This window comes from Macrobrachium nipponense, chromosome 4 (assembly GCF_015104395.2).
Source record: "Macrobrachium nipponense isolate FS-2020 chromosome 4, ASM1510439v2, whole genome shotgun sequence".
NCBI lineage: Eukaryota > Metazoa > Arthropoda > Malacostraca > Decapoda > Palaemonidae > Macrobrachium > Macrobrachium nipponense.
In genome coordinates, this window is record NC_061100.1 from 38,001,988 (window position 1) to 38,010,140 (window position 8,153).

Genomic DNA, 8,153 nt, shown 5'->3' on the forward strand with positions numbered 1-8,153 from the left:
ACCTTACCGTCATTTATGATTCCTTTCTTAAATATTTCTGTCCAATCCCTAACTATTACTACTTGGTGCAACTGTGGGTTTCTTTCCCAACTCCCCTTAAGATCCTTGTACTTCATTTCACGTCGTTAATTTGATAGATCCTTTTATCTTGATGTTCAACCACTTCAATTCTCCTTTTTCACTTCCCTAAACGCTCAGTGAGCGAAAATGGCTTTCCCCCCACCCCTCCCCTTCCCCAGCACTTGCTTGAAGCCTAAATTTTTATAACCAATTGCTGCGGTTGTTTCCATTTACTGCTCAAAGCTGGATTAATCTTTTATTCTCGATGGTCGGTACTCATTTGAAATCATGATTAGAAGGTGGGCAGGTTCACAATACCATTCTAAAAATTTGTAGTTCTAGGGAACTGGGAATCTCTCTAACGCAGTAGCGATAGTACCATGGCAACTGAAGTCATACCATTTTTCAACGTTTCACAAGTCTTGATGTGGAACAGGCTGTGCTAAACAAAGATGATCTAAAGTTAATCAATATTCAACTGTCTTGAAATAGCAGATACAGTTACAAAGTCCCGACAGAAACCTATACATATGATATTTGAAAAAAATTTCGATTAAATATAGCCTCCACACATATATTTAAATTCGCAAATAACTGCACATTAGCCAACAAGAGCTAAATCAATAATACACGGAAGTGATGTCATACATAGATCAACGAAAACATTGGAAAAATTTGACAAAAAAAAAAAAAAAGCTTAAATTTCACTACGATTCAAATTGCTTTTTAAGGTCATTTACCCTCTCCGACCATTTTCCTATGGCTAAAAAATTTCAGTACCTGTGTATGAGAGAGGAGAGGGAAGAGAGAGAGAGAGAGAGAGAGAGAGAGAGAGAGAGAGAGAGAGAGAGTGTGTGTGTATTAATTGAATATAGAATTTAGGCCAAAGGAGAATCACTGAGACCTATGGTCATTCAGCGCTGAAACGAAAATTGACAGTAAAAGTTGAAAGGCGTAACAGGAAGAAAACCTCGCAGCTGCTCTATGAATGAATTGTTAAGAGAGGGTGGACAGTAAGATGGAAGAAAGAGAATATGAAAGGAAGTACAGTACAAGGAACGAAAGGGCTGCAGTTGGGGCGCAAAGGCACGTTCCAAAGAACCTTAAAGAATGCCTCCAGTGCACGCATGATGTGCACTGACGGAACTAACCCCCAACGAGAGAGAGAGAGAGAAGGAACAGAGAGAGAGAGAGAGAGAGGAGAGAGAGAGAGAGAGATTCGAAAAGAATGTGACCATATGCAATGTTCACTGACGTTTCCAAAACAGTGCCTTTAATATATCTAAACCGTTTTCCACACGTTTAGTATAAAGTTTCACCCTCGTATAATTTCTTATAAAGGGCTACTGAAATTGTCATTATTAATTAAGAAGTTGAACAGCTGCACGAATTCATTACGAAGTGAAATGGATTTACGTTTTTGCCGAGTTTATTATATTCGTCGTTGATACCTATCATCAGAAGCGCGCCCCAAAATTATTTATAGAAACTGTAACCGAAATCTACATCGTCAAACAAAAACGTGTCTGCGAGCTCACTGCCTGCTGATTATCAACAAGTTTTGCCGACATTAGTCTCTTAGTAAGTCTGAAGACGCTTTTAACTGGTCTTTACATTCTAAAAATGAGACGGAAAAAAAAAAAAGTCACCGCATGGATCCTCTAAACATGTTCGCCTGAAGGGTAATAATAGGATTGAATGCCATGAGAGGGAATTATATACAGCTATAATCTATCAACAGCAGTCAAATAGATGTAGATATTCCAGGCAAGGGTTATACGTTTAAACGTGATTATAAAGTAAAAGTACAGCAGGAAAAAGCTTGCCAAGAAAGTTCTACGAGAACATGGTAAATATATCACCGAAATATATTTTGCCGTTATAAAAGCTGGTGATAATGCCTAGGAAATACTGATGGACAATGTTGGCGCTATTGATCTTTGCCTACTTTAATGTATTTTCACAAAAATATACAGTAACTAACGAACAACTCGTTGGCACTGTTGGAATTGTGAGCCTCTCCTTTCCTATTATTTGCAGAGTATTATCTAGGCGTTGTAAACTGGAATACTGAATCTAGGCCAAACGCCATGCGCTGGAGACTATGAGGTCATCCAGCGCTGAAGGTGAAACTGACAGTAAGAAGGATCGAAAGGGTGTAACAGGAGGAAAACATTGGAGTTGCACAGTTGGCTTTGTATTGCTGAAGTTAATACCTCGGCTCACATTTATTGTATGTTGCATTCTGAAGCAGGAAAACCCTAAACCTGAACAAATCCACGCCATTCATGAGGACTGCTGTAAATTTATGTCACCATTTACTAAAGTAATCAAATTTTGGGTAAGCTATTCATTGTAGAAATAATAGCATACTGCAAGAAAACTTTGTCAATGGTTATTAAGAAAGTCAGGTAGGTTTTTTGTCACTGAACTTTGTGATTTAGTTTTAATTGATTTATAGGCAATTTGCGGTAATGTAGTTAACAGCACCGTCCTCAACTTGGTCCATTTGGTGGAGTAGGAAATACCGAGTAGGGAGTCTGTGTTACTAATTCATGATGGAGTACGGTGTGTGAAGGTAATGCATAGTACTAATGTGCATAGCGCATTAGTATAAACTTGAATTTTTTATGGTTATAAACAAGAGAAAGATCACGATAATTATCATAATGGCATTAATGAGATTCTTTACAAGGAGATTTCACTGTCCCTTTTGGTCACTTTTGGCCTTCCTCATTATAAGTATCTAATTTTGCTCGTTATCATACTGTGTACCCATGATTTAGGTGCGTCTATTGTTAAACTTTGCAAGGTTGAAAAGCCGAATTCTGTTTATATATTCCATTCAACTTCATTATTCTTTAAGATTATACCCAAGACAAGATACCCAAGACATTAAAATACCATTAAGGTAACTATTGATAGGTATTGTTAAAAAGACTTGGGGCTTTACAAGGTAATAATTATCAACTTTTAATGTTGACAATATACTGGCCAAGCCCATTTGCTGTGAAGAGATATTAGCCTTATTCTATTTTGTCATCCCCGATAATTGATTTAATGGAAGTTTCTCAAGTTTCGTACCGATAGTATGACTTTCTCTTATAACATACATAAGCTGATCATGTTAACACTAAAGTGTGCGTTTTTCATAATTATAAGGTAATTATGCTTTAAAGAGAATGTACCAGCTATCAGATCACCTTTAACTTGTCTGACTTAGGTAAGAGACTTAACAAATGCTGCTGTGCTGCATTGTTCTTAATATTTCAGCCTCAATGTCATTATCATCTGGTATCTTGCTGCCAACTTAACAAATTTCATAATGACAGCCCTTTAAAACCTGTTACAGCCTTAACCTTAATTCCAATCAACATTCCATATTTTGGTTGTCACATCAACGACGCTCGGAATGTTGCAAACTCCAGAAAAACTGGGAAATCCATTATTTTCGTAAAACGCCAGTCTGTTCCTTCTCTACACTGTACTATTTTCCATGGACCAATACCACTGCAATTGCGGAAGCTTAAGAATTTGTAGTTCAGAGTTGAATATATTTAAGGTGCGAATTGGGACAAGACAGATCAGTGAGCCTTGCAGCTAGAGGTTATTAGGAACTCTCAAGAGACTTGTGACCATACGGGGAAAATAAAAGAGGAAAACTACAACCAACAGTTGCCAGCCCTTTAAATTATCTTACCTTAAAAGTATTTAATCTTTAAACCAGTTAGGAATTAAAGCAATATTCCACTAAAATTTGATAACATTCAATGACAATCATCCAAACACTTCCTATCAAACCACCAACTCTGATACAGCTCTTAACTGTGCAAAATCTTCTGTGGTCAAACCTATGTTTTTTGCTCTACATTCATGAAGCCTTACACTCTTGGAAGCTGAAACATTTGATATGAAGGTCAGCAGGGTTATAAACCTACTTAGTAGATTATTAAAATTAAAGCCCCTTACATTGCTGATTTACTTCCGCTCAGTTGCAGTTGCTTTGATTCCCTCTGGCACAGTTACCTTACTGTAACTGAAAAGGGTATTATTGAACACTATCGCCAACGCTGCTCTGATCAACAGAACCTGTCGAGAAAAAATTTAATTATTAGCAAGAATACTTAATTATAGATATGTAATTTACAAAACTTAGGAAACCTTGGACTAGGGTAAAATTACTACTACAAAAGCCTGTTGAAACAAACTCGCTATTAAAATTGCATTTTGAACACAATTACAGAATTTAAAAAGTTCATAGCAATCAGGTTTAGGGTGACACTGATTAGGAACTGAAATATTACAGTTGAGGAAGAGATTTATTATATGATAACAATTTGAACGTTTTCAGCAAAGAAATGTTGCAGAACTATTCTAAACTAAGTAAGTTTCAGTGTTGGCTTTTGGATTAATGTCTTTTACTAGAAAATATCAATGGAGATAAAACATCCAATACATGAACCATTTTTTAAGTTACTTAAGCAAGTCCAGGGTAATTTTTTAAGTTACTTAAGCTAAGTCCATAACATTTTCCAAGCTCCAAATTTTGGAAGTTATATTTCCCAAAATCTGTACATAAATAACCGATGACAAGTAATTTGAGGTTTTTGATAAAAAAAGAAAAAAAAACAATGCAAGCGCCCTTGACGTACGGTAGACAAAATCTACCGTACGCCAAGGTACATCCTCCCCCTTCAAGGGCTCCGCCCCTGAAGGGGGAGGATAAGGCTTGCAAAGTGTAAGGCGAGAGTATACTAAAAGAGGAAAGTTACTTACCCTTTAATACTGAAGGAAAAATAGCTACCAAAAACTCCTGTGAGGATGCAAGTCTTCTTCAAAACATAGTCGAAATTGGGCTTAAGGCATCCAAGCGGAGGAACCTGAAAGGAATAAGAATATTATTATAAGTCTTCAGCTGTCATGTCGTTTTTTGAAGCTCAAAAGTTATTGTAGTGGTTTATATAAAAATAATAGCCATGAAAATTAAATGTCTAAAGTGCCTCGTACAAAATAAACCTAGTTACTGAACGAGTATGTCAATACGAGTAGCGTTGTAACCAGCATACAACTGCTGAATAGCGACGAAAAACTTGACCCGCGACAACAGAGGACCAACCGTACGGCAACGACCAATGTGTAAAGAACTTGATGCTCAACACTACCCGTCAATACCTCGCGAACGAATGGCCCGCAAACTCTTATTCCACGACAGAGTTCGCTTCACCCAAGGACGATGGAGCTGAACGTATTTTATACCAAAGACTATATACTGAAGGAAGATAGGAAGGCTCAAAATAGGAATGTTAATATACTAGTTGCCAACTCCAAAGTGAACACAATAGTTTGACCGCTCAGTGTTCAGATGGCGTTGTAAGTATATCGCCTGTCGTCTGTTTGTTTATATTTAGAATTTGACAGTTGACTTGACACAAACGAAATCATGGCGCCAACAGTGAATAAGTCACACAAAAGTGTTGTTTGCAATAAACGAAAAGCAACCGATCCTCATTTGGTGTTTCACAGGTTCCCTAAGGATAAAGGACGGTGATTACTAACAGTATAATACATTATATATGTGCTACTATTAATCAGTAAGCCCCACTGATATTGGGTATAAGATTAAGGCAAGGCCTCAGCAGTACATTTTTTTGTTTCAAACTTTTTTTTTTTTTTTAAGTTTACTGAGTAACTTTATGACTTCATCACACTCAAACCAGCAACCAAGCAGTGCTGTGCCAATTCAGGAGTGTTAAGAGAATAAAAAAGTGTTGGTTTAGAGAGTAAAAGTGTTCAAGGTATGTCAATGAAAGTATAGCCTACAAGGTTAGAAAGGTTAAAAAAAAACTTCAAATTCCTAGCCTAACCGAAACTGATTAGTATCACAGCAAACATACCGATAGATGTCCAAAGGTTAGACAGATTTAGTATCGGTGATGATCCAAAATCAGTGGGTAAAAGATCGAAAAAGTGGAGAAGCAGCTTCCAAATTTATTTAGAAGCACTAGGGAAAATGGATAAAAAGCAGCAGAAACCATTGTTACTTCATACTGCAGGTTTAGAAGTTCAGGAAGTTAACAGAAGACAATTGAAGGGCTCACAAATCCATTTGCTCCTCAAGCAAATATTTACTTTGAATGTTATTAGCTCATCGAAGCCTCACAGGAATCAGGTGAGACAGTAGATTCATTTGTTACTAGGTTAAGGAAATTAGCTACAAGAAAAGAAGCTAACCATTTGGAAATACATTTGGCTGTAGCTCCGAAAATAGTCATAGGATTTTTTCTAAAATAATCTCAATGGGATTCCCACAAAAAGTTACCTTCGATTGTTTAACGTAACCTAACCCAACCTAACCTAACCTAAACTAACTTTTAAAGTGATACGCTCAAGAGTGATTATATTTTCTCTGCAACATAAGTCAAAACTATAGAATAGTAGAATGTATTTTTGTATGCTGGTGAAATAGGATGGCATAACATATAGTATTTATCACCTAGATGCTTGATATGGACGAACCCCATCCAAATTCTGGAGTTGAGGCAAAAAAACTCATGACAACTAAATTCAAGCTATTGTGTGTGCAGCAGGAATTTCTCCACCAAAAAATACCTTCATCCAGCTTCTGACAAACTTTGCCACAATGCCTGCCCAGATCAACATGTAGGAGGTATTTGTTATCTATTATGTGTTTAGTCATTACAATATTATCAACTGATTTTTTATCAGTGAGACATATTTTTCTACATAAAAAGCCTGCATCTATTGCGCATTACTGGTTCTACTAGCTGTACCAGATCAGATGTTGACCCTATAAAGACAAGTGAGTTATTGAAAAATGCTGATTTAATTGTAGCTATATAAAGCTTAGATGCCTTTTTACATGTTGGTATGCTACAAAGGAAAATGAAAGGTGAGTATACTCGCAAGCACTTTTGCCATACTTTATTCTGATAGCAGAATAAAGTACACAGTAAGCACTTACCAGTATTCTCACCTTTCATTTTCCTTCATGGCATTCGGTTTCATCCTATTTATATTTTTTTCCATGTGCAATTTTGGGTATATCTATTCATATATGTATGTATGTATGTCTTTAATGATTTATATAACTGCAGTACATAATTTAGTAAAATGATTTTTGTGTGCTATATTTTTGTGTATATATTTATATACATATACTTTGTATAATGCACTTATTGTTAAAATACATATTTTCAGATACAACAAAAAATTTACACCACCAAGCAAATTATACAGCAAACTGGATGCTGACTTATCCACACGAGAATTTGCACAACCTTGAATATGGTGTGTATTTGATGTGCAGTATTTGGTGTGCAGTTTGTATATGTTTAGATTTTCTGAAATGGTAAGTGCATCACAATTATTCTAAATATAGTTAATCTTGTAGGTACCATTCCTGCTCTGGAGAATAGATCATCTGAGATAGGAGCTTCATCCTTGAAACATGGTAAATGGTCTATGCTTTTGGTAGATATTACAGTTTTGTTTTTACTAACTAGAATTCATATAGTAGGTAAAGATTGACCTTTAAGATTTTGCTATATTATGCTACATATATATTCCCTTTGTCTTCAGTGAAAAAGTGTTAGACTAATAGTTGTATTATGGCTATAGGGTTCATCTATCAACTGACCAGGGAAAATTCCAAAGAAGATTATGGAAATATTGAATTAAGTGAAAATGTTCAATCAGATATTGGTAAGAAAAATTTGTTTAGTAGTGTTTTTGTATATATTTATGCATAAAATACGTATGATTTTACCAGCCAAATAATAAAGTATAATATGGCATTTTTTTCATTTCATATTATTTGCGTTTCCAGAATTTACTGATGGTTATCCAAAGGATACTGGCAGTGAAGTGTACAGTAATGCCACAGTAACAAGCATTATGGATAATATTAGTTGTATTGCTACAAGTGTTAGTCCTACAAAAACTATTATGACTGCTAAACCTACATTTGCTACTACTACTACCCCTCCCCCTACTGCTGCTACTACTACAACTAATACTAATGATGATGTTGATTGTAGCATTCTCAATGTAAATGATAATTTACAAAAGCCTGA

The 8,153-nt window shown here is 35.8% G+C and overlaps 1 long non-coding RNA gene across 1 annotated transcript; it reads right to left on the reverse strand.

The window, feature by feature from the left end:
- Positions 1–3,730: 3,730 nt before the first annotated feature.
- On the reverse strand, positions 3,731–5,249 carry LOC135210866 (uncharacterized). The gene is made up of 3 exons (XR_010313586.1): positions 5,068–5,249; positions 4,837–4,940; positions 3,731–4,149 (listed from the first exon to the last, which is right to left on the reverse strand). It is a non-coding gene; the product is annotated as an uncharacterized LOC135210866 (long non-coding RNA).
- Positions 5,250–8,153: the final 2,904 nt, after the last annotated feature.